Here is a 24,682-nt window from a genome sequence, read left to right on the forward strand (position 1 = left end):
GGCCTCCTCTAATGGCCGACGCCAGATAAATACTTGAAGCTGGGTGCTAAATAAATGATTTATCGCTGCTCATAAATTATTGGCGCTAAATATCCCAGAGCACTTTTTGCCTCATTGTACATCTTTTTTTTTTTTTCCCCTTCCTCACGTCTGCGCTCGGGTTTATCTCCTGATATCACACATGGCAAACGTCTCGTGTAAATATGTATACGGCTCCTTCTACTTATTTATTTTACACGCCTCATTTGAATATTTCATCCTCAGCATAAACTGCTATTTGTTTCCCACGGCGTAACGGCGTCAAAGACGGACGGAATTCACACGAAATTCACACTTGTATGAATCATTTACAGCCAGCCCGCTTTTTTCGCTGCTGTGCTGAGCCTGGTCCTCGTTTAGCGCTTGGCAAATGAACGTTTTGGATTAGGGGGGGAAAAAAAAAGAAAAAGAAAGGATGCACCCTCGTTAGCGAGTAGGGCTGCAAGGGGTGGGGGGGGGGCAAACCATATGGTGACAAACATGCATCCTCCCGCAAGCTACTCCATTTTCTATACCACTTATCCTCATTAGGGTGGCGGTTGAGATTGTCGATCTTTGGGCAAAAGGTGGGCACAACCAGACTTGACTTTAACTCTTTGACTGCCAAAAACGTTAAATAACGTTTAATAAAATCCTATGGATGAGTGCCAAAGACGTTAAAAGACGTTTTTTTTCCAAAACAGAGGTGAAACTAACCATTTTCTATTGTTGATTACTGAAAAACGGAATAAGGTAGAAACAAACTGAAAGATGAGAGTCCAATCTTTCATTTGGTAGTATGTGTGTTTCCATAGTCCAAACACATCATTTTCTGTGCACCTTGAAAGATCAGTCAAAAATGCTTAAATCGGCTGGCACCCACGGCATCCCTTTTCTGAAAACGTCTGGCAGTCAAAGAGTTAAGTCGGATTTAGGTTAGGGTTTCAAGGTTGGATTTTGAGCCAGGAGGGTTTCAAAGTTGGGTTGCAGGGATTAGGGTTTCTATCCTGATTTAGAGTTTTAAAGTAGGGCTCTAAGCCTTCTTTAGAGTTTTAAAGTCTTAAAGTAGAGTGTCATGCAAGGGTTAGGGTTTCAAATTAGTCTTTCCACCAAGAGTTGGGTTTCAAGACCAGTTTAGGCTTTTAACCAGGGGGACCAGTGTCAAAGTAGAGCTTCAACCCTGATTTCAGTGCGATTTTCAAGATAGGGTTAGAGTCTCAAGATAAGGTTTCAAACAAGGTTTAAGATTTAATCTAGGGTTAGGGTTGGAACCATGAGTTGTTAAGAAATGCTAAGAAATGTTAGGCCGTCAACCTACTGTTAGAATGTCAAGGTAGGGTTTCAAGCCTGACTTAGGGTTTTGAACATTGAACCCTAAACCACTGACCCTAACAAACCCGAATAACTAATCATAACTTATCCCCAACTTTGACCAACCCTAAATCCATAGCCCTAACAACAAAGGCTAAACCAAACATTAACTTAAAACCTTAACCAATCCTAATCTTGATCCTAACGCTCGCTAATTAAAAACTGAGTTCGCATCTCGTCTTCTTATTTGATTGGCTTGTTCTCGAGTGAACGGCGCTCAGCCGTCGTCTTTAAGTGACACATTAAAGACGTCAAAAGATCTTTCATTACGCGAGCAAATTGACGACAAAACACGGCGGCGTCCGCTCCCAGAGGAGCTTGTCTCGCCGTTTGTCCCGCCTGGCAGCTCTCAAATTGAATAATAAGGCGACAAGGCGTCATGTGATCCAAGCGTGGCCCGAGCGGGACGAGCGGTTTTGATGCGCGACGGCGTCAAATGTCCGGCGTGTCCCGTTTCAACTTTACCGCAACGTACGTGTTGCTTTCATCTCCCGCCGCGCGCGGCAACCACGCAAACTCCGGCGCATTAACTGCTGCTGTCAGCGCAATGAGATGTTATGCAAATGAAGGCGTTAACATCTTACGCCTCACGTCACACGCTAGTAGCCTGATTAGCATCACCATCTAATAGAGGAAATGGAGCTCAGACCATTTGATTGAAATGTGCATCCTGGCTTGACATCATTCAGAATCCAAATCTTGATTGAAAACTATGATTAGAAGCCCCAATTTGGTGTTAGTTAGCATTGTAGATGTGACTTTACATGCTAGCTCTAACTTGATTAGCATGGCGGGCTAACATAGTAAATTTAGCTCATATCTACTGTTGAAATTGACATCCTGTCTGGAAATTCAAATTCAAAACCAAAATCTTGTCTTAAAACACTCTTTAGAAATGCAAATTTCACTAGAATGAGATGTCATGCAAATGAGGGCGTTAACATTTTAGACTTCACGGTGGATGCTAGCACTAGCACTATTAGCATGATGAGCTAGCATAGAAATGTTGGTTGTCTTATTAGACTTTTGATTTAGATGGACATTTAGGCTTCAACCTTAATTCAAAACCCACGACGTCTTGAAATTTGAATTTGAAACCCTAATTCAAAACCTTGATGCAAACTTTACAATCTTTTATAATTAAAGGAATGTATTTTTTTCTCAAAAAAACAGAACAGATTGTGTCAACTTTTATAAAGTTATGCTAGCATGCTAAAGTGATTGTGGCCATTTTGCTAACATGCAAACAGCCTGGTCCCTAAATATGGAGAGAAAAAAAAAAAGGTAGTTGTATAATTTGGGAGGGGTCTGAACTTGTGGTTGTGATAAAAGTCCGGGCTGGCGAGTGTAAACGCAGTACAGGACAGGCTTTCAACTTTGACGTTTCATCTTCTCATCTTAAAAGTTGGGCCTGCAGCTCGTCTTTGATTGCAGTCGCCTGCTCGTTTGCTAAAAAGCTGAAAAGGTTCATTTGCTGCCGAGAAAATCAAAGCACCGATGATGTCATCACACAATACATGTTCATTCAAAACTGTTAGCTCACTGCTAAGCTAATGAAGCCACAAAACAATTCAAGCAATTCAGAAGACCTTCTATTACTTATTTTTTCATCCTTCTTTCTCATCCTTCATCTTAGGCCATCATCACTCATCTACTCCTTCCACTCCTTCCTTCCATGCATTCATCTCTTCCTTCTTTTTCTGCCTTCTTTTGTATTTCTTTTTCCATCATCCTTTTTTTCTTTTTCATTCTCTTTTCCCCTTTCTCCTCTTTCTTCCTATCTTCTCTTTTGTCCCTAATCTTTTCCCCGTTTCCTCCAACTTCTTTCCTTTTATTTCTTCCCTCTTCAACTTACTTTATATCCTTTTACTTGTTTCCACTATTTCTCTCCCTTCTTTTTCTACTTCCCTTATCCTTCTACTACTTCCTCCTTATTTTTTTTTCTACACCTTCTGCAATTAGTAAGGACTTTTGCCTAATTAGATGCCCGCATTTACGGGTCAAACTAGCGGCGGAAAGAAGAGCCGCCGCAAGGAGATGAACAAACGATTTCAAACTATTGCATCATCATCATTACGGTGGCCGATTATTTAGCGAGTGTCGCTGCAGCAATGAGCGTCCAGATGGCTATATCAGCATGCAAAAAGAAGTCCTAGCTTGAATTTAGAGAGTGCTATTTTGTGTTAACAATGGCAATTGGCCATGTTGTTTTTTGGCGACATTGGTTGTGACGAATACAGGACGTCACACATGCAGATCTATCATTGTGAGCCAACTAATATAAAAGTATTTAAAATGTCAAATTTATTAAATTAATTACAATTAATTTAAGACATTTTGCATTACTTTTTTCATTTACTTAAATTTTAAAATGTATATTAAAATGAAATCAGCACTGTAGTGCATTTATACTGTGCAAGGAGCAACTGCAATAAAGTTTTCATTTTTTAAATGGTATCCTTAAATTTGATTATTTATTCAGATTTATTAAAAAAATAATTGTATTAATAATAATAATAATAATAATAATTTAGCATCAATTCTGTACATTTTATTTTGTATTTTTTGTATTTATTTTTACTTAAAATCAAAATAAAATCTAAAACGTTGGCCATTATTGAAAGCAAGCTAAGCTAATGAAGCTAGCTACATGTTCTCGGTTGTTTATTTTTACTTAAAATCAAAATAAAATCCGTTAATATTGTTTTAATATTAATTAATTTAATTAATAATATTTAATATGGTTCATAATTTGTCATTAGCATAGTAAGTTGGATTGAAAAAAAATATTAATTAAATTAATAATATTTAATATGGTTGATAATTTGGCATTAGCATAGTAAGTTGGAATGAAAAAAAATATTAATGGGTTCACGTTCTGTTACATAATGCTATGCTGTTGATAGCTCAAAATGCTAACGTTGGCCATTATTGAAAGCAAGCTAAGCTAATGAAGCTAGCTACATGTTCTCGGTTGTTTATTTTTACTTAAAATCAAAATGAAATCTGTTAATTTTGTTTTAATATTAATTAATTAAATTAATAATATTTAATATGGTTCATAATTTGTTTCTAAATTAAAATAAAGATTGCGTAATTAATAATAATTAACTTTTGTTGTATTTTTATTTTTTAACTAAAAGTAAAATAATATAAACGAGAAACAATGATGCGATACAGTTGTGCGAGGTACAAACACAAAAGTGAGCACGATGCTGGTCATAATCTTATGAGGTGGTGTATCTAATGAAGTGACCACTGAACATAGGTTACAATCAAGTATCTCCCTAAAGGTGACAGGTGTTCTGTGCATATATGAGGTTGAAGGCAGTGAGCCTTAAATATTAATAGATATTTTTTTCTCCATACTTCAAAAAGGCAAAAATAATCTGGGGGTAATGAGGAAGAGGAGAACGGGGCGGCGCCTCCTTTCAGAGGAGTCCCGGTGTCCCCTCCTGATTAAACATGCATGACCGTGTTGTTGTTGTTGTTGTTTTTTGACAGGACGCCAAAACAAGCCCAGGTGGAGGCGGGCGTGCAAACAACTTGTGAGTACAAGCATCAAACACACAAATTAGCACCTCGGACGCGGGGATGTACATGCGGAATGTAAATACGAGAAGAATACGTAACACCACTGCACACGTTTTTTTTATATATAAAAAAAAATGTTTCATCATCTTTTTGTCTCCAAACAAGGCATACAACATAAGATTAGCTGTTAGCTAACTCTGGTCTTGCTGCAAACAAGGAAATGAAAATGGGGGGGTATTGTCTGTAGTACTCAAGTATAACTGCATGGGGCAGCAGTGAGTAGCCTGCTGGAAAACAACGAAGGATTTGATCCACTGGGATAAACAAGTATGATTTGGATTTCGCTATATTTTGAGTTGACGACATCTTTTGTTAAGCCACACTTTCAAAAGAATAACTGTCCAATCACATCACAGGACAGCACAAAACAGAAAACTTTCCTGGTGACCATGTTTGGAAGTTTTTGATGCATTTTTATGATTTTAAAACCCAATTATTGAAGTTAAACAATATGCTCTAGATGACCAGGCTCTAGATTAAGCTACCTAAAAATCGACAAGCACACTTTTGTTAGCTCTCTTTGTCTGGTCTTTTGAATTATCTGCAAAATAATGTCACCTCACAATGCTAATTTTATGATCTTAGCTAACTAGTTATGTGGTTATCTAATATCTACTGTACATAGTTAATCGTTCTATCAGTTGCTCCTCCCTGGTGGATGCTAATGCTACAGTGTTGTTAGCTCAAAATGATACTGCAAGGCCTTCTTACTATGATGTCATTAGCATAGTAAGTTGGATTGAAAAAAAAAATATTAATGGGTTCACTTTCTGTTACATAATGCTATGCTGTTGATAGCTCAAAATGCTAACGATGGCCATTATTGAAAGCAAGCTAAGCTAATGAAGCTAGCTACATGTTCTCGGTTGTGTTAATAGAGAGCTTGCCAGCTGGACAGATGCTGTCAACACTGTGATTAAAAAAAAAAGAAAAAGAAAAAGTTAGCAACATTTTATCCTGAGGTTGTCAGGTGTGAGTAATTGATACAAGAGCGTCTTCTATGGCTTGGAGGCTGCCAGCAGCAGGTGAAAAACAACAACAGCAAGGCGGGACGTGCTGGGCGGACGACAGATGGACGCAAAGGGGCCTGTCTTGGCGGCGGCAGAATTAGAAAAAAAAAAAATTGATAGTGAAAAATGGATGGAATGGACAGATGAAGGAGGCACAGGAGAACAAGTCGATACAGACCCTCTCACAGGGTTCAAGTTCAAGCCGCTGGGTTAGTGGAGAGGGGGGCATCCCCGAGGGAACCTCACTTTATCTTCCTTGTTGAAATGTTCAAAATGTCAATTGGGTGTAATTAAGGGTTGTTTCACAGGTGTAGTTCACTTTTGCTGGTTCCAAATGGTTGGTTGCAAGTCAGTGGGCACTGGGAACGGTCTCGACATGAAGATGATCAAATTGCCAACTGGGGTGTAATTAAAGGTTTGTTCTCTCTTGCCACATAGTTCACTTTTTGAGTTCCCAACAGTTGATGGTTGGTTTGGGGTTTGGGTTGGGGTCAGAGCCGCCGCAGACCGGATGAAATCATCCTAAAAATCAGACAAAAAACAAAGGGAAGGGGCGGTGTAAAACCGAAGCAGACATTTCAAGTGCATGTTGGTGGGGCAGCGGGTTGGGTTGCAACCCGCTGCCCCACTGGGGACCCTATGCCAACAATTATAAACATATCATTTGCTTTCTGTGGTCCCAATCAGTTAAAGGTTTGTGTTTGAAGTTGACAACCATGAGGGCACCTCCTGACATTTACTGTTGTCCCAATCCGTTGATGGTTTACTTGGCTAGCGGGCAGAGAGGAGAAAAAACATCGTGAAAAATGGATGGATCAGACAAAAGCAGGAGGAAATGAGAAAAGAACATCCCGCGTTGAGCCGGCTTGGGTTGGAGGTGCGGGGTGGACAGCGGCGAAAGGAGAAAAAGAAATATCCTGAAAATTGGATGGAATGGACCAAAAAAGTAAATTATTAGACAACTTCCCATGTTTGAGTCGATATAGACATACTGCAGTTTTCAAGTGTAAGTCGCTCAGCATCTCCTGACGAGGACTTTAAAAATCTTAACTCATTCAAACCCAAAAATGCATTAACACTTTTTTTTTTATAGTTTCAGTTTTGGCTTTGATGCAGCTTCTCAACTGAAGAGGTTGCTTAAAACAATGGTAGTTATTACAAAAAAAGGGCCAACAGGTGGCAGCAGAGTATAAGAGATCAACCAGAAATTTGAGTTGTCCTATATTTTGAGGTTAAATAGTTCTGTATGTGGCCTTATGTTGTGTCGTCCGATTTCATGAATGAAAATTAGGACGGCTGAAATGATTATTGCTGGTCATTACTCACCGTCATTTAGGAGCCGCCGCCACGGTGTCTTTTAATGTACATGTATTGTAGCGCTAATGAACTAATCAGGCCAAGCGGTGAACAAACAACTCTTTAATGACAATTTGCAAGTAACTGTTGGCCATAACCACGCCAGCAGCTCCGAACGCGCTTAGTTTACCAAAACAAAAGTCTGTGTTGCGTTCACGGACCGTCCAGACCATGGAAAACTACGCAATGCGCGACCCACCCACGATTGCTACAGAATGCTAGTGTTTTAAAAAAAAAAATCAAATCGGAAAATGTTACGTCATTTAAGCAGGTATAATATTACTTTGCCTACACTTTAGCATGTGTGAGTTTACTGACTGGAAATCGCTAAGTTTTATCATTTTTTTAATATATATATTGAATTTATTTATTGATAATTACAGTGTTTAAAAAGTGCAGTGTTTACATGCCATGTTTCATGCAACATGAAAAGTTGGATATGTTGAAGTGGTAAATTGTAACTAACTGTAATTCTAGTAGAGAAAAAACTGATTTAATGGCTTCATTTGCCTTTATCTTAAGGTCCTGTAATCTATAATAGATCTGATATTGTTTATTATAAAAAACTTTTTGTTGGGTACAAAATGTATTGAAAAGGATCTTGACAAAAATAATAAAAAATTGGGGGGAAAATTGCAATTAGATTATTTTCCATAATTGTTCAGCCCAAGTGTCATGTTTATATAACAATAGAACACAATATTCTGTGGGCCTTGCAAAATCAGTTAAGATCCAGTAAAACCGCCGGGAGCGAAGGGGGTTGCTCCAGTAAAAACGGCTGCAAGTGAATAAGTTAAATGTTTTTACATAATATACTGCAGTTAACTTTCTTTTGTGGGTTTGTTTGGGGTGTGAAAAAGGGTGGTGAGGACGTCCTAAAAAATAGGATAGGATGAAAAATGAGGCAGGGGAGAACGATTGGAGAACTTCCTGCGTTTGAGTCGATACAGACATTTTTCTGGTTTTCACGTTGAAATGTTTGGGGCTTGGGTGGTTGGCGGCCGCCCCCCAGGGGGGCACCTCTTGACACGAGGATGTTGAAAATGTCAATTGGGTTTTAATTAAATGCTAGTTTACTTTATGTGGTCCCAATCAGGGAGCGAGGTTTGGGAGGTTGGTGGTGATGAAAAATGGATGGAAGGTACAAAAAAGAAGGCGGCAGGGGAGAAGGAGCGAAGAACTTTCCGCGTTTGAGCCGATGCAGACATTTCATGTGCAAGTCGGCGAGGCGGGGGTGGCTGGCGGCCGCCCCCCACGGGGGGTGCTCCTGACACGCCGAGCCTCCCGAAGATTAACGGCATCACCTCGGCTGTGGTTAGAAGGTCAAGAAATTGCTCCCACTGCACCCGCCTCTGCCCCACCTCCCTCCCGTCCCCACTCAGGGTCACATGACCAGCAGAAAAGAAAATGCACCTTTTTCTCCCCCCCAGGCGTTCCAACTTCCTCCACAGACCTTTTTCCGCATGACTTGCCCCTAAACTCAAGAAACTACACGAAGGGCGGCTGAATTATGGATGGCGGCTTGCTGATGAAGTTGTGCGACATCTAAGCGACACACGACGCCTCCCCTCGGACCCCGACCAATCCCCCCAAACCCCCTCGGATTCTAATTAAGGAGCACTCATAATTAAAGTGAGTTAAGAACAAGGCGGGACATCAATTAGTGATGGATTGTCACTAAGGGACGATCCCGCTGAGTCGTGCACTCATCTAATAATGAGCTAGTTCATTAGTTAGCATGCTAGCTAGAGGTTCTAGCTTACACGAGAGCAATGTTGTTGTGAGGCTCAATAATGTATGGCGCCGCCTGTTCAAATGCTAACAAGTCCATTTGCGTTAACCCGTGGCGGCGTAACAACACACCCGCCAGGCTATTTCCCCCCGCAACTTCCTGGGTGTCGCGGTGAAAGCGGGACACACCGAAGCGAAAACGCTTGTCGTCTTTGCCGTCCTAAATTACGGTAGCGGCGTATCCTCCCGGCGACGCAGCATCCAACATTGATGCCTCCTTTTAATGCTTTTATCACCTCGTGAGGACCCGCCCCGCCAAAGTAAAACGCATTTCTGCCCACCGCCAAAGTAAAACACACCCTCTTAGCATGACCGCTGCTGCTTGGCTTTTAGCGTTTAGCGTCTGGCGGAATCACCCGGCTGAGAGTTAACAAACGCAGCACTGTTGGGTTATTTATGAATTCAAGAGAAAAAGCAAACAATATTTAACGTTAAAATTGATATTGTGGAACATATAGCAAGAAAATAAATGTTAGGTCGCGATTATAAGCACAATTCGTTGGCATCGTTGGCAATGAATACATTTGACAAATTTTCGATTTGCTAACTTGAATATTGTTTTTTTGCACTGTATGTATACAGTATACATTTCAACAAACAATTGCGTTACTATTAGTGCACTATCGAATATTTTTAAAATTGAGTAATCAATCGATTATGCAATTGATTAATCGACTAAACGTTCATTTTAATTTTGCATTAAAGTGTATTAAAAAACATTTTCCCCTTGATTACTGTTTATTAACCAGTGATTGGTGTTTATTTTGTACTTCATATTCGTATAGTGATTTAAAAAAAAAAAAGGCGGGGGGGGGGGGATTGATGTTGTACTATGTTACCGGTTTGGTCATTGTTTTCAAAAGTGAAAACAGATGTTTGCAAATGTCTTATTTTGATTAAACACAAAAGATAATCAGTCTTCTTTCATGAAGGACTACAGAAATCAGTGGACAATTACTGTTGAAATGCTGAAATCAGAGGATTTGGACAATTTAAAATTTAAAAAATGGCTCCAAACGATTACGCGATTATTAACTCATTCACTCCCAGCCATTTTCACTGAAGCAACCCCCTTTGCTCCTGGCTGTTTTATTGGATTTTGACTGATTATGCAAGGCCCACAGAATATTGTGTTCTATTGCTATAAAAGCATGTAATCTACAAAAAATAAGATTAGAGTCTCTTCTTTCATCAGGAAAAAAAAGGATATTTCTATCTGTTTCCGTTGTGCAGCAATTAGCATCAACATGTAGCTAAGTTTCATCATTGTTCACAAATCTGTTTAGAACTGTGGGTAAATGAGCTTGTTTGCAACATGGCCCTGGTTGATCTCTTATACTCTGCTGCCAGCTGCTGGCCGTTGGCGATTAATTTAATAATCGATTACTTGTCCATTAATCGATTAACTTTGACAGGTCTAGTTGCTACTGTGTTGTGTAAGAATTGTACAGCAATGTCAGTGTCATTGTATTCATTCAGCAGTGATGCTAACAAAGCTTCTAGCTTTTACATTGTAAGCTCAAACAATTGACTTGTGACGTTTTTGCATCATTGTACGGTGTCCCTGAGGGCCCACATAGGTGCCTCACCGTGCCTGACTAAGTAGTCTGCAATTATTTAATAATTACATTGCTTGTGTGTGTTAATATGAAGTAGCGTGTTAGCGTGTTAACCGAGCAGAGCGCACGAGATATTTGGGGGCTGACTGACATGGGGCTGTCTTGAGGGAGGCCCCGGCTACACGTGCTAATGCTAATCAAGGCCTGTTCGCTGCCATGTTGCGCCGCGGTAACACGGCAGCGTCGGCCGTGCACCCGTGCCGGACACGCGGCAGCTACATTAACATGCCATGTTCTGCAGCGTGGGAGAGCGTTTCTATTGCGCCGCGGAAGAGCAGCCTGTCACGTCGAGTTAGGCTGAGAGGAAGTCATGCAGACGTGTAATTGGTGGATGGGAAAAAAAAAAAAACGAAAGTAGCGGCGTGGCGGGAGGCTTTTTAAAAGGAAGCTGCCGAACATCACGGCGTGTTTGAGACATTAGCGAGCTTTTAGCAAAGTGCCGACCTTCAGGACAAAGAATTCCAGCTCGATTTATTTTTTATTTTTTTTTACCCGCCTGACCGCCATCTCCCATTTGCCGCAGAGTTTACCTGATTGCAGCGTTAGCTCTACTGTAAAATGCTCCAGCGTTAGAGGTCAAAAAGACGAGAGATGTTTTCCCAGCGTTCCTCGCCTCTGAAATCTCAGAGCGGAATCACTTTCCTGACAATAATTGATAAATAATGCAGAGCGTGTGTTTGAACGGGGAAAGGCTTTCGTATCTCTTCCATTAACTCGGATTAAGATTTCATTGTGACGCCGGGGAGAATGCTAGCAATATCCCAGCTCATTGCCATCAAATTTTTATTACTACTTTTTTTTTTTTTTTTTTTTTTTTTGCCTTCCCCTGTACGACATTCCTGCTGGGATGTCGGAGACGGGACGCCGGACATGAACTCCCCTTTGGTGCCGCCAGCAACCTCAATATTTCATCAGTTAGCTGTAAGATGCTGAGATTCGACTGCGGCGGAATAAGTGAGGTGACGCCGGGAAGATTGTTTGTAACAATATGGGGGACGACAACCATTTTGACCAATTTAAACAATTTGTCATTTAAATGTCGCGACCTGGCAAATTTGTGATTTGGCATTTACAAATTCACATTTTTGTGCGGCAAGCTATCCTTTGCCATTATAAGGTTTGTTTTTGTGTTCAGGCCAAAACATGTTAAATATAAAAAAAATATTGCCTTGGCTCTTTCTTATGGCATCTTGGGGCCAAGCAACATTGTTGAAGTGAGGTGAGGAGCTTCATTTAAGTCAAGTCATTGCCTGGTCTAAAAGAACTTTGCCACCATCTCAAATACAAACTTTTTTTCAGTAGGTTTTCATAAAGCAAATGTCAGAAATGTGGGCACTTTTTACGTAAATTATCAAACTCACATTAACAAGCATCACCGCTCTGCTACGTGGGTAACATCTAGGGCTGGGTTTAAAAAAAAAAATCAAATCAATATTTAATCGATTTTCCTTTTCGAATGTGATATTGATTCATAAAACCATAAATTGATTGTTTTAATACCTCTTTTTTTCCCCCATAAATTAACAAGAAAATATCAATTTAAAGGCCAAATTATTTTGTATCTTACTGCTTTCTTGAAATTTGCTGTTGAATTTAAAATTAATGAATTTAAAAGTATTTTCTTACATTTATGGAAGACTTGATTTATTAAAGCAATTATAACATTTAAATTGTAAAAAAAAAAAATAATAATTTCTAAAAACTTTGCTCGGACAAATAATATTTGTTCTTGGAAATTTGGTACATACAGTACCAAAGTTAGCATAGCAGCTCTGCTACATGGGCTGTATCAAAATAGTATTTAAAAAAAAAGAAAAGCAAAGTAGCAAAATGCTCTCTTTTTTTACTCAATTTTAACAGATGCATCTTTTTGTGGTGCAAGCTTTAAAACAAAAGTGTTTTTGCTTCATGGGCTAAAACTGGGTGTCGGGACAAAATGTCTTGCTGACCAATGACTATAAGTGACCATTACTATTACATTTCCATACTCAACTAAATAATTCAATTTTATTGGATTTATGTCGTTTTCTATTTGCAAGTCTTGAGCCGCTTTACGTAAAGCGGCACCTGAGTGGCAATGGGAAAATGCCGACCTTAGATATGAATATTTGATGGGCCAAGTCAGCCATGAGATTCCAGCGTAAAAGAACGGAATAAGTGCTAAGGAATACATCGGGAAAAGTGACTCCGAAAAGGAGGAAAGGGGGCGTTTAGATGCACACACCACTCCATTGTGGCTCCAAAATGAACCCCCCCCCCCTCTCCAATCCGCAAAACCCCCCCGGGCCACACTGGGGTCTTCAAGCGACTTCCATTGTGAGCACTCTTTAGCTTGAAAGCTAATGGCTAATGCGGGAGAAGAAAGTGGACATCCCGTTCACGTTTCTTTCTTGAGGGCGCGTTTTATTTTTTTTCTTTGAGGCAATTCCAAGCATTTGGAAAAATGTCCATTCAGCCAGGTCACAAGAGCTATAGAATAATAAACAAGAGCGCCCCCCGGAGGCATGCGCTGTCTTGTCTTTGTGCCGGTTAAGGAAAGCAGAACGCTTTAGCGCCCAAGGCCCAGAAACACTTTGACACGTTTTCTTTCTTTATTCTTTCTTTATTATATGATTTATTCTTCATGGTAAAAGTGGGCTCGAGTGGAAATATTGGTCTTGACAGTTTACTTTATCCTCATTTTTGTTATCATTAGGCCTCATGAGGTCAAATTCAAGCTTTTAGACTTTACGTTTAGGCACAATTGAAGCACATTTCAACTTGGAAATGCAAAATTTTACATTCAAGAAATGTTATTTTCTTTTTTTTTTTTTAACCCCTCCATACAGGCTATGATACTTTGTGATTCATAAGATTAGCTATAGATACCAAAATAAATGTGAGTTGGTCTAGATAAACAGCACACTGTAGAAAATCAGGATGTTGTTGTGTATACTGTATTTCTTGACTTTTTCATATTTGACCCATTTGACATGTAATTTTGTCACATTTTTAAGTGTCTGTGTTCCTCAAATGTTTCACTGAATCACTTTTAAAAAGTGTACATATTATCAAGATACCAAGATAATTTTTGAGTATGATAACAATCAAATATTCTGCCGCATATATGAATATAGTTACAAGTTACATTTTACAATGTAATATTAAAATATACATCTAATATGTGTATGTACATTTCAACCCCTCAAAGGGAAAATGATGTAAACATTATTTGAAATATGCTGATTTCTATGAATAGCTTAAAAAATATCTACACAGTATCGAGACATGATAAGTCAAAATACATTAAACATGAAATACGAAATCAACTCAAAAGTATAAAATGTATATATATTTACAAAATAGCCACTATGCCACAACAAGTTTTTCTGTTGTGTGTCCGACACAATAATCCATAAAAAAAAAAAAAAAAAAATCCAGTTGAGTGATGTTTGTTGTGTGTGCGCTGTTGTGTGTATCCGCCTCTGCATGTACACTATTTATCACTTGTTATTAACAATAATAACAGTGCTCCTCTGGGGGGCTTGAGGGCTAAGTATGCCCCCCAGCAGTGCAGCCCCTGCTGGACACAAGAGAGCGTCCTCCCGAGGCTTGGAGCGCAACACATTAAGTGTCAACTATAGAATATTAGATCAACGCCAACACATATTCTGATGGATGGATGTGCCGCTTTCATAAATAACGCAGAGCTGGTCACAAGCGTCTGGGCTAACGTGCTAACAAGCTAGTCGCATAGCAAACAAGCGTGTGATGTATTGCTACCAGTTAAGTTGCATTTATTTCTTTAATACAAACAGGACTTAAGTGAAAGAATATTAAATATTTTTCAAAGGTTAAAGGGGCATTTTTTTGATGATACAATTGACAATTTTTTGGGGAAAAATACATGATAAAATAAAAAAAGCAACAAAAAAAATGTGTCATTAAAAAGCCTTCGAAAAAAAACAATTTCTCTAATAAAAATTATTATACCACATAAATCTCAGATTTTATCATAAAGCGCAATTGAATTAGAAAATACAAATACATTTTTGCAAACATAATTTTCCCATAAATGTCATTTGTTGTAGTGCTGGTGGTACGTCACATTATTATTTTAAATTAGATTTGCCTGCTTTGTCAGTAATCACATGCTCAATTAGGAAATGAATGTGACAAGATGACAACAACAATCTGCGGCTTGTGCAAAGTCAGTTGTGAGTATCTAGCCATAAATAACAATACATTTTTTTATCAGTAGTGACATTTAATGGTTTCCTTACATCCTAGTAGCTAGCCTTTAGCATCACTGTTACTAAAAGCTTTGAAATGAGAAATGGAATGGTTCAATGACTCTCTTCAATGTGTTCAATGAACACACCTCTCTTACTTATCAGAAAGATACATCAAAGCTTTTCTTTTTAGTTAAATGATCAAATAAATGATCAGTTTTTCATGAAATATATTCATCTTCCAATTAATTCTTCGATGACCCTCTGCTGTAAAATCTGCGAATGGTGACTCTTGAATCTGTTGGAGTTGGACCTTTTTTCTTTGCCCATGCCTCAGCAAAACAAAGTTGTGGAATCCTGAGTGCAAAAAAACAAAAACAAAAACACACACACACACACACAGACACACACACACACACACACACACACACGCGCGCACAAAAAAGAACCAAAACGTAAATTCTACAATATGTAACTTTTTAAAGCTAATTGTGTACAGTGATGAAAACATAAAATATAATGTTGGTGCGTGTTTCACGCCACTTTGACCTCCATGCTGTCATTGGCACTCATCTGTCACTTCCTATCCTAATTAATCCTAATCCGCTATTGACGCGGCTCAACTGTTGCCCTTTCTAATTAGCGTTAGCGCTTCAGACGCAGCCGAGACAGGAAGCGGCCTTTAATTATCTGGACGCTGGCGGGAGGAGGACGACCGGGGTTACGCTGGCGAGGGGAAATTAAAGGCATATTTCTGAAAGAGAAATCCATGCATACATTAGAGCGTAAATGACAAACTAATTGAATTGATTGCAGCTATCGATAGCCACCGCGCTAATCTGACCTGATTCCTTCAGCTGCCACACTCTGTGAGAACGAAGCCACTTGACGCGTTAGTTAGCGAGCTAGTCAGGACAATTAATAAAAGATATGGTAATATGCATGCGGGGGACAATTAATAAAAGATATGCTAATAGCGGCATAATTGTTTTACATGGAAACGTGTCAGCGATACAGCCGGCATGTGGTCGTCTTTCCACGCTAGGCGGAGTCTGATGTTTATTTTTACATTAGCGACGTGGCTTGGCCTTTTTGTCTAATCGCAAACAATAGCAGCATGTGCAACCCAAAAGCCAAGCCCACCCACCGACATGACATTTAAATAATAGCAACGCATTCGCAAGCATACACAACAACCAACAAGCTGGTGGCTTTTAAACCTACTTTCCCTCCTGTTTGCAATATGTTAGCATTAGTGATTTGCATAACTAAATATGACTGTTGAAAAAAATTTTTTTTTATTGTTTTATTTGTTGTTGAAAAACATTACTTTCCCCCCTACATTAAAAAAATGGACTCTATTGTTGTAAAGTTATGGCTATTTCCTTTAAAAAAAAATCATGCAATTCAAAACATTCTGATAGTAATTATCTTTAAATCTGATAGAATCCATCTTGATGTAATGTAAAAAAAAAAAAATTGAATTAAAATGTAGTTGTGCCCTAAACGTAGCTCATTAGCTACTGTTAGCTCAGCTTGCTAGCCACTTTTAACTTACCTCATTAGCAGCTATTAGCATGACTTATTAGCTACTCTTATAGGCCATACACCACTGTTAACATAGCTTGTTAGACACTTTTAACGTAGAGTAGCTCATTACATACTATTAGCAGCTGCTGGCTTAGCTAATGAGCTTGGTAAAATTATTGTTAGCTGCTAAAATGCTAACGGTCACTTAGCTCAGTCGCAAACAGCTAGCAACCTATGCTCCCATTGGCTTCTGAGTTATTATTCAGTAAACTTTCTTTCATTCCTGTTAGTGTTACATACATACATGTATGGCGTAGCATATCAAGTTAGCTGCATTTGTTTTTATTTGAGTTGCTCTTTGTATTCTCAGAAATGTCAAAGGAGAAATTGCGGCATATAAAATGATGGGGAATAAAAGTAAATCTGGCGCTAATATAACCATAATGGCGGGATAAGTGTCCTCTGAGCGCCTTGGGGTGGGGTGGGGAGGGAGACAACACGCGCTCACTATCATTTCTGTGGGAAAAGGTCAAAGTGAAAAAGTGCCGCTGGAGTGACGACAATTACGCAGGAGAGCAGGAACAAAGTCAACGTTGTACTCCGTCTTTGTCTGCAAAACAAAAAATAAATAAAACCGCCCTCATTTTGCCACGAAACAAGTACGCAAGACAACAATTGAGAAGAAAATGTCCTGTACATTAAACAGCATGCAATTGGAAAAAACTGAATCAGCAGGGAAAAGGGAAAAACATCATTCCCATACACACCTACTGTACATAAATTTGCAATATTTCCCATGTTTGTAAATGCACAGTATTTCCTATATGGGTTGTATAAATAAATGTATGCCATTTTAATGCATGCTATATAAATGTAATTGGCAGACGGAAAGCAAATCTTTAAAAATAACTCTTTAAGATGTTTACTGGCACTCACACTTGAAGTTTACTTTCACACAAAACAAGGCAGAGTATTCCATGTTTGTTGTGTGACAACCAAATAAGTCTAGTTTCATGCTGACAAATAATTGGAAAGTGTTGGTGTTATAACTGCTTTAACTGTGCGACATGTGAACAGACAATATAGCAATACTCTCGCGCATATATTCGTTATCCTCTGCGAAAAAACGACGACAACAGTTTTTACCCTTAAAGAAGTTGTGAAAATCGTACTCATATGTGTCTGCATGAGCGCATTATGCTGCCCTCTGGTGGCCAAACTGTGAATATAGTTTTGATGAACAAACTGTTTAAATCTTTACTTATTAGTATATGATTTTATAAAGTAAAATATTATAGAGTGCTATTTTCTTTATTAAAAAACAAACTTCCAAATCAACTGAGGGACGGCAGGTGGACTCCAGTTCAGCTGTAGAAACATCTCAAGGATGATCCGTGCAAATGCAAACCGGTTGGCCGTTCTAGTATCAGAAGCGCAAATATTGAACTTTTGATGCAAAAAGATCAAAATACGAGGGAGCGGACATCATAGTCTTTTCAGTTCATTTCCGTCTTTGTCGTATTTTCTACCTCGACATCCACACACACACAATTCCCAAGAGGATTTTGTATATTTCCACCGTCTTTGTTGTGTTTGCGCGGCGGCAAAGGCGGAATCATGAACCCCCAGCGGGAACGTGCGGCATAATAATGCGGGCGGGAGCCGGTGGATTTAACAAAAGCCTTCGGAGATGATGGCGGACGTCTAATGGCTTCACCTGGGAAAAGGAGCGACGCCAAGGCGGCGGTGCGGCAGCCTCTTCCTGGCGCAATCCCCAACAAACAACATGAAGCTTGTACTTCATAATAGCTAATCTCGCCTGAGAGCTTTGTTGTCCCGACCTCCTCCCGCTACTTCTCCCGCCGCTGCACACACAAGCCCGACATGAGGTGCTTGCACTCATTTCCGGAACGTTTGCCCGGCGACTGCTACAACCAGAAAACCTTTTCCGTGAGAACTTTTCAAGTCTTTGAGTGGAATCCAATGTTTTTTTAATACCAGTATTGGTTGAAGCTAGAGAATGCAATTACTGTAGACATTGTGTGTGAATGCTGAAAAGTGAAAGTGAAACGCTGTGGAATGGTTTGAATTAGGGCCCGACCGATATGCATTTTTGAGGTTATTATTAAAAAATATGTATTTAATGCATACAATTCTCCCCTCATCTAATTCATTTTCAATGGATGTCACTTACGCACAAACTTAAACTTCAAGTCCATAGTATGACCTTTTTAATTTTTTAAATTAAGTATACAAGGTTATTGTATAGATTTACGTGTCAATAATGAAACCATGATTACTTGTTTACAACTGCTATAAAGCATTAAAATTATTTTATATGTTTTTATCTTGTGTTATTTTCACAAGTCTTGGGACTTATAGTGCTAACCTGGGACCTCGTGGATTGTATTTTATGCCATGTCGTGTGGAAATGTGTGTTAAGACAAAAAATAAACCCTTGTACGTTTGCATCCTTGAATTTTGAGAAAATAAAGTCTTTGAATTGTTGAAATATCAGCTTTAAATATAACTTGGAAGGACAGTGAATATTCGTTATTTGAAGAAAAAGCACACCCGAAATTGATGCTAACTTCCTGATCCTCACTTCGCTTTTAGCATTAGTGCTAGGCTAGCGATGTTTTAAAAACGAAGCATGTTTCGTATTAAAATATACAGTGGATGTAATTTTTATCGTTGTGTGTTTAGTTTTACAGTTAACTCCAACTGAGGTGTCATTAAACATCTTAAAGGACGCTTTGGGACAACAGAATAACCAGAAATTCTAACATACGCTACACACTTGCTAGTTGCTAATTCTACGCAGGAAAATTGGTGCATTCAGGGTACTTTCACAGCACTGGGAACTTTTATAACGTTCTAAGGGGAAAATAATTGTCCGATTGTTTTGGCTGGTTTTTGAAGGGCAACCAAAAACCCGATTGATCAATCGGGCCCTAGTTTGAATCGCACAACAAATGTGGAAGGAGGATATAATTGTCAAATTTGAATCGGTCAAACGTGGACGGCAGAGGTGATTATATAAAATAAGTTTTAAAGGGGAAGTCAGGTCAAAACTTTTTTTTTTTGCTCGAAAGTCAAAGCAAAAAATAAATAAATCTTCAAACAATGCTCATATCTCAGCACACTTGTATCTCAAGGCACCACTGTACTCAACTAAAGTACAGTAGATACTTGAAAAATGTACTTAAGTACAGCAACAATATTTTTTTACTTTGTCTGATTGATCACCTATTAGCAATATTGCGTATTAATAATGAGCCTATTAGGCTTTTTGTGACATTATAAAGTCCATTTTGGCTGTTAATCTTTATGACGGGCGACCCGATAGGATTGGATTTGTCGTCTTTTTACCTCCATTGTTACAATTGTTCTCTTCTTCTTGAGAAAAATACAATTATTAGCAAGCATCCAATTAGCTTCCCCTCGCACTCTGTGCCTCAAATCCGAGGTTGGATTTGCGGATTATCCGACTTTTCCCATGCGCCCCTCCCGGGATCGGCAACATTGTCGACTTTTCCCCGGTCTCGTGGGGTGCGAGGGTTGGGGGGTGACATAATGATGACGGCACTGGACGAGAGGGGCGGTTGTCTCGGCATTTCGGCAGGTTCAGATGTCAAGTAAGAGCTGTCGATGACAAACGCCAGCTAATCAAGTCGTATTGACGTTACAGGATAGACTGATGTGGCGTTTGTAAATCAATTAGAGGGAGGAGCGGGTAGGGGGGGGGGGTCACATGGTCACACTAATGCTGGACCCTGACCTTTCAACTCATTATGTAAAGGACGTAAACAAGTCGGCGTGCTAGTCTAAGTGCGTCCAAAGTCACATCTGGCATGACAATGGATTCATTGATTGCTCATAATAAAAGCTTTGCACCTGACAATGGAAAAGGCGATATTTCCTTGCTTGGTCCCTTGTGGAGTTATTAGAGTTTCCTGATTTATGGCATGTCATCAAAATTTGCTGACACACAATGACAAAAATTCAAATTCTACACACTTTAACGTCCTACCTTTTCTAATTTACGTGTTTAAAATGTTGTAATAATCAGGCAAAATGTCGAGGGCAAGTTCATCTTTAACTCGTTTGCTCTCAAAAATGTATAAATAAGTTAAAATGTTTGTCCCAAAGACGTATTTATAATTTTATTTTGTTATTTTATGCTAGAACATACAGAAGGCTTTGATGCAGCTTCTAACATGAAGAGGTGGCTTAAAGCCATGGTAGTTATTACAAAAACGGCCAGCAGGTGGCAGCAGAGTATTAAAGATCAACCAGGGCCATGTTGAAAAAAAAGCTAATTTTCCCACAGTTCTAAACAGATTTGTCAATAGTGATGACACTTCGCTATATTCTAATGCTAATTGCTGCAAAATCGGAAACAGATAGAAATATTATGTTTTTTCCCTGATGAAAATAAGAGACTGAAACTGCCTGAAAAAATTCGAAGGAGTCTTTTAAATGGTCAAAATGACCCTAAAGTCCAATGATTCATTATTTTTTTTTTATTTTAACGTGTGGGTGCCTCTAAATGCAACTCTTGAGTTTTGCTAATCAGCGACGCGTTGAAGGCAAATAGCATCCGTCTCAAAGCTTGACAGGCTTCATTTCACTTAATGCGAGTTGACAGGTGGCGAATGGAACCTGCTCGGAATCCTCCGACGGAGCATGTGAAGTGTTGCGCGGCGGCGTTCGCTATTAATATGACGGGATTAGATGCAGTCACATTGCGGCAAAGCCCACAGTTACCTGATGTATCCCCTTCATTATTGCCTAATTAACCTTCTAATAGGCACGCGCACGCTGTCACTTCTTTCTTTTTAGCTCCTTTAATGAGGCCGCTATTCCTGACATCCAGTAGTGGGAGGTAACGAAGTACAAATGTGTGAGTGTACGTAAGATTTTTTTCAGGCATCTGTGCCTTGCATACATTTCTTTTTCTGATGTTTTTCTACTTTTACTAAAAATGGTGGGCGTCAAAATGAGTGCATTAATTTAAAGTTGCTTTAACGGCACTCATTTTTTAAACGCGTGATTAATGACCGCCGCCTACTTGGAAAGCCCGTACTGGGAGAATTGCAGTCACAACGTCAAAATTTAGCAGTAATAATTTTAATAATAATGCATATATTGGTGAAAACTGGACTCAAGTTGTATTTTACAATTTTAAAAATGTGCAGAAGTTAGATTAGATGGCTCTTAATATGAAAATAAAAATGCACCGAGCTCTCACCATTGTCTTACAAATACAGTTATGCCATCTAGTGGCAGGAGTATGACCAACACAAATCAATATTACACTCTTTTTTTACAGTACATTATATCTTTTTAATGTTAACTCAATTTAATGAATTATTATGAAATTACTGTATTAATGACGAAAAATGTGTTTAACATTTTTCCACCATTTTTATGTTAACAAAAATACAGAGTAAATTCAAGTACATTTGACTATTTTGATAGGGACCAAATAGACTCAGTTTTAGAGTAGGCTAAGATTTACACTAGGAAGAGACTAAAATAAAGAATTGAAGAAAAAAAAGTCACTCAAGGGTTGAGGAACAAACTTCATCTTGGGAGACTGCCACACTACCACCTGAGTGATGCCCCTCCTACTTTTTCTTAGGACGATTCCAGATGATCTGAGTGATAAAGTAATACACAGCAGGAGCTGCGTGGCTCAGGGAGTATATTGGCTGTCTGCCAAGATGAAGGTCGTCAGTTCGTTCCTTCACCCTTGAGTGACTTTTTTTTACTTTTTCCCCCCAATTCTTTATTTTACTCTCTTCCAAATGTAAGTATTACTCTAAAACTGTGTCTATTTGGTCCCACTCTAAATATAGTCAAATTTACTCTACAGAATTGACTGTGTATGAAAACTTAGAAAAAATGTTTTTATTGTACATTAAGAACAGATATAAAACTTGCGATTAATCACGAGTTAACTATTGAAGTCATGCGATTAATTACGAATTTTAATCGCCTGACACCCCTACTAAAAACATAATCTGTATTTTCTATTACTTACTCACGTTTCCCAACCTTGGAAATTTGGACTGATTGACATCGGCACTTTCAAGGCCATGTCACAAAGAATTTCTCTCTGAGACTACGGCGCATGAGTACTCGTGCCAGCCGGACGGCGGCGAAGGAGTGGCGGTGGAAGGCCGGGGGAGGCGCTCGTGACCCGTGAGTCACGCGGACGAGACGCTGTCATTAATCGTCATAACGAGCCGCTGATTCACAGCCAAGACGCCTCGCTAAAAACAAACATTTCTGGCCACTCAGCAGAGTTTCATGACGCTTATACCCCCCCCCCCCCCCCACACCAACCCCGACACTCGCCCGCACTCAAGCGTTGCTAAGTCAGTGAGTCACATGATGAGCCGGTCGTTGAGCGGACTGTCATTTGTACATCCTGCAGCTTTGTTTAGTGGCCGCGTTGGCCTTTAGTGGTCTACTAAGTGCGAATCTCTTGATCCTGAAGTTGTCTGCGAGAAAAGGCTGACAATTTAGCATTGCCTGCATGGCAAGGATACCGACTTCCATTTGGGATAATTGTCTTGTTGGTCATTAAAATGCGAAACCTGGCATTCAAGCCCAAAATGGCAGCTTCAAACAAAAATGTCAGACTTCCTGTTCAAGTTTGTATAGGATACTTTGAGACTTTTTCATGCATCCTGCTATGATAGACATGTTGACCCCTTCTTATGAGGTCATCGGCAAATGGGCGGTACAGACAATTTTTTCAGACTTTCAAGAACTGGAATTCACCGCAAAACTTAGCTCCAAACTAAAATGGCTGACTTCCTGTTTAATGTTAGGCATTGAGACTTTTTCCACGTGTCCTGTTATGAGACACGTACGTCCAATTTCATGTTGTTGTTTTTTTCTCCTCGTCCAATTTCATGTTGAAAACGATGCCAGTTTTTGCATATTTCCTGTTCACATTTCAACTTATTTTATTTTTTTAAATTTTATTTATTATTATTATTTTTTATTTTCCTGGAGACATTTCAACTTATGTCGCCAATGATTTTCTGTTCATCCTGTTATGAAAGACACGTCTGCCCAATCACGTAGAAGCCGCCCACAATGTCAGCTTTAAACCAATATGAACAACTTCCAGTGCAATTTCAACAAATGGTTCGTGATATGTTTTTGTGTATCCAATTATGAAAGACATCTCTACCAAATTCTGTAAATTGCTAAAACTTGTGTTGAGGGCATTTTTTTTTCCCTCCCAATTTTCAACTCTTAGAATTGACCCAAAATGGCTGGCTGCTTCAAACCAAAACTTGCGAACCATAATGTCAATATTGTCCCGTGTTTTATTGATGTGCGTGTCTGGCGACTGCTGTAATATGCAAGCGCCACCTTAACAAATATGACGAGCTGTGATTTACGGCAGTCTTCCTCCCCCCCGCGGACCGCCAAAGACGAGCAGTGGAGCATTTAAGTCGCAGACGAGTGAATTTACGTGTTAAGTTGTGGGGCGTTGCGTTCCATTAGCGGGAGGGAGGCGCCCGGGGAGGACACATTAACACATGTGCCGCCGCTGTAGTTAAACGTCAGGGGTACCCGCCACCGTATCTTCCATTAGTCGTCTTTGCCTGCTGTGCATGTAAATAAATCATGGCGACAGCCCCCAAAACACGAATCATCTTTTCACAATAATAGAAAATTAATGCCTCTTTGCCGGCCTGAGTAAATTATACCAAAGAGCACCCTCGATTAAGGGATGCATTATGGGAGAAGGGTAGTCGGCCGGAAAATGCTGAAATCTGAATAAAACCGTGGAGGCTTTCAAGCTCTTTACAATCACTTCGCGTGGAAGTCTAATTCAGTTTGGCCGCTTATTAATTCATAAGCCATTAGTAACATATTTCGCCAACAAAAAGCTGCTACACAAAGCAAGGGAAAGAAAGAGCAGAGAACATTTAGTGTTTTGAAGGAAGACCGATTCGCTTTAGAATCGAATGTTTGTCTGTGAAGGGTCCCTGGACAATTAAATGTCTGATTCAAATGCATTTATGTGCAACTAATGATAAAAGTGGACCAAATTTCATGTTGCTGAGACGACCTGATTTTCTAATTTGGTAGCAATTGCAAAATATTTTTCGGGGTGAGTTTATCTTTGAAGGACGTGTGGAAAAGAGGC

General features: G+C 39.4%; 1 long non-coding RNA gene across 2 annotated transcripts in view; it reads left to right on the forward strand.

Moving 5' to 3' along the window:
• The window catches only part of LOC144062792 (uncharacterized), a 125,621-nt gene that overhangs the window by 48,836 nt on the left and 52,103 nt on the right, over positions 1 to 24,682 (forward strand). The window contains exons 3-5 of one of the 2 annotated variants that reach the window (XR_013296449.1): positions 4,894 to 4,937; positions 5,954 to 6,202; positions 6,302 to 6,423. This is a non-coding gene — a long non-coding RNA (uncharacterized LOC144062792). Of the gene's footprint in view, positions 1 to 4,893; positions 4,938 to 5,953; positions 6,203 to 6,301; positions 6,424 to 24,682 lie in introns of those variants that run through there. The other variant, XR_013296448.1, reaches the window with a different exon arrangement.

Source organism: Vanacampus margaritifer, chromosome 13, assembly GCF_051991255.1.
Source record: "Vanacampus margaritifer isolate UIUO_Vmar chromosome 13, RoL_Vmar_1.0, whole genome shotgun sequence".
In the NCBI taxonomy this organism is placed as follows: Eukaryota; Metazoa; Chordata; class Actinopteri; order Syngnathiformes; family Syngnathidae; genus Vanacampus; species Vanacampus margaritifer.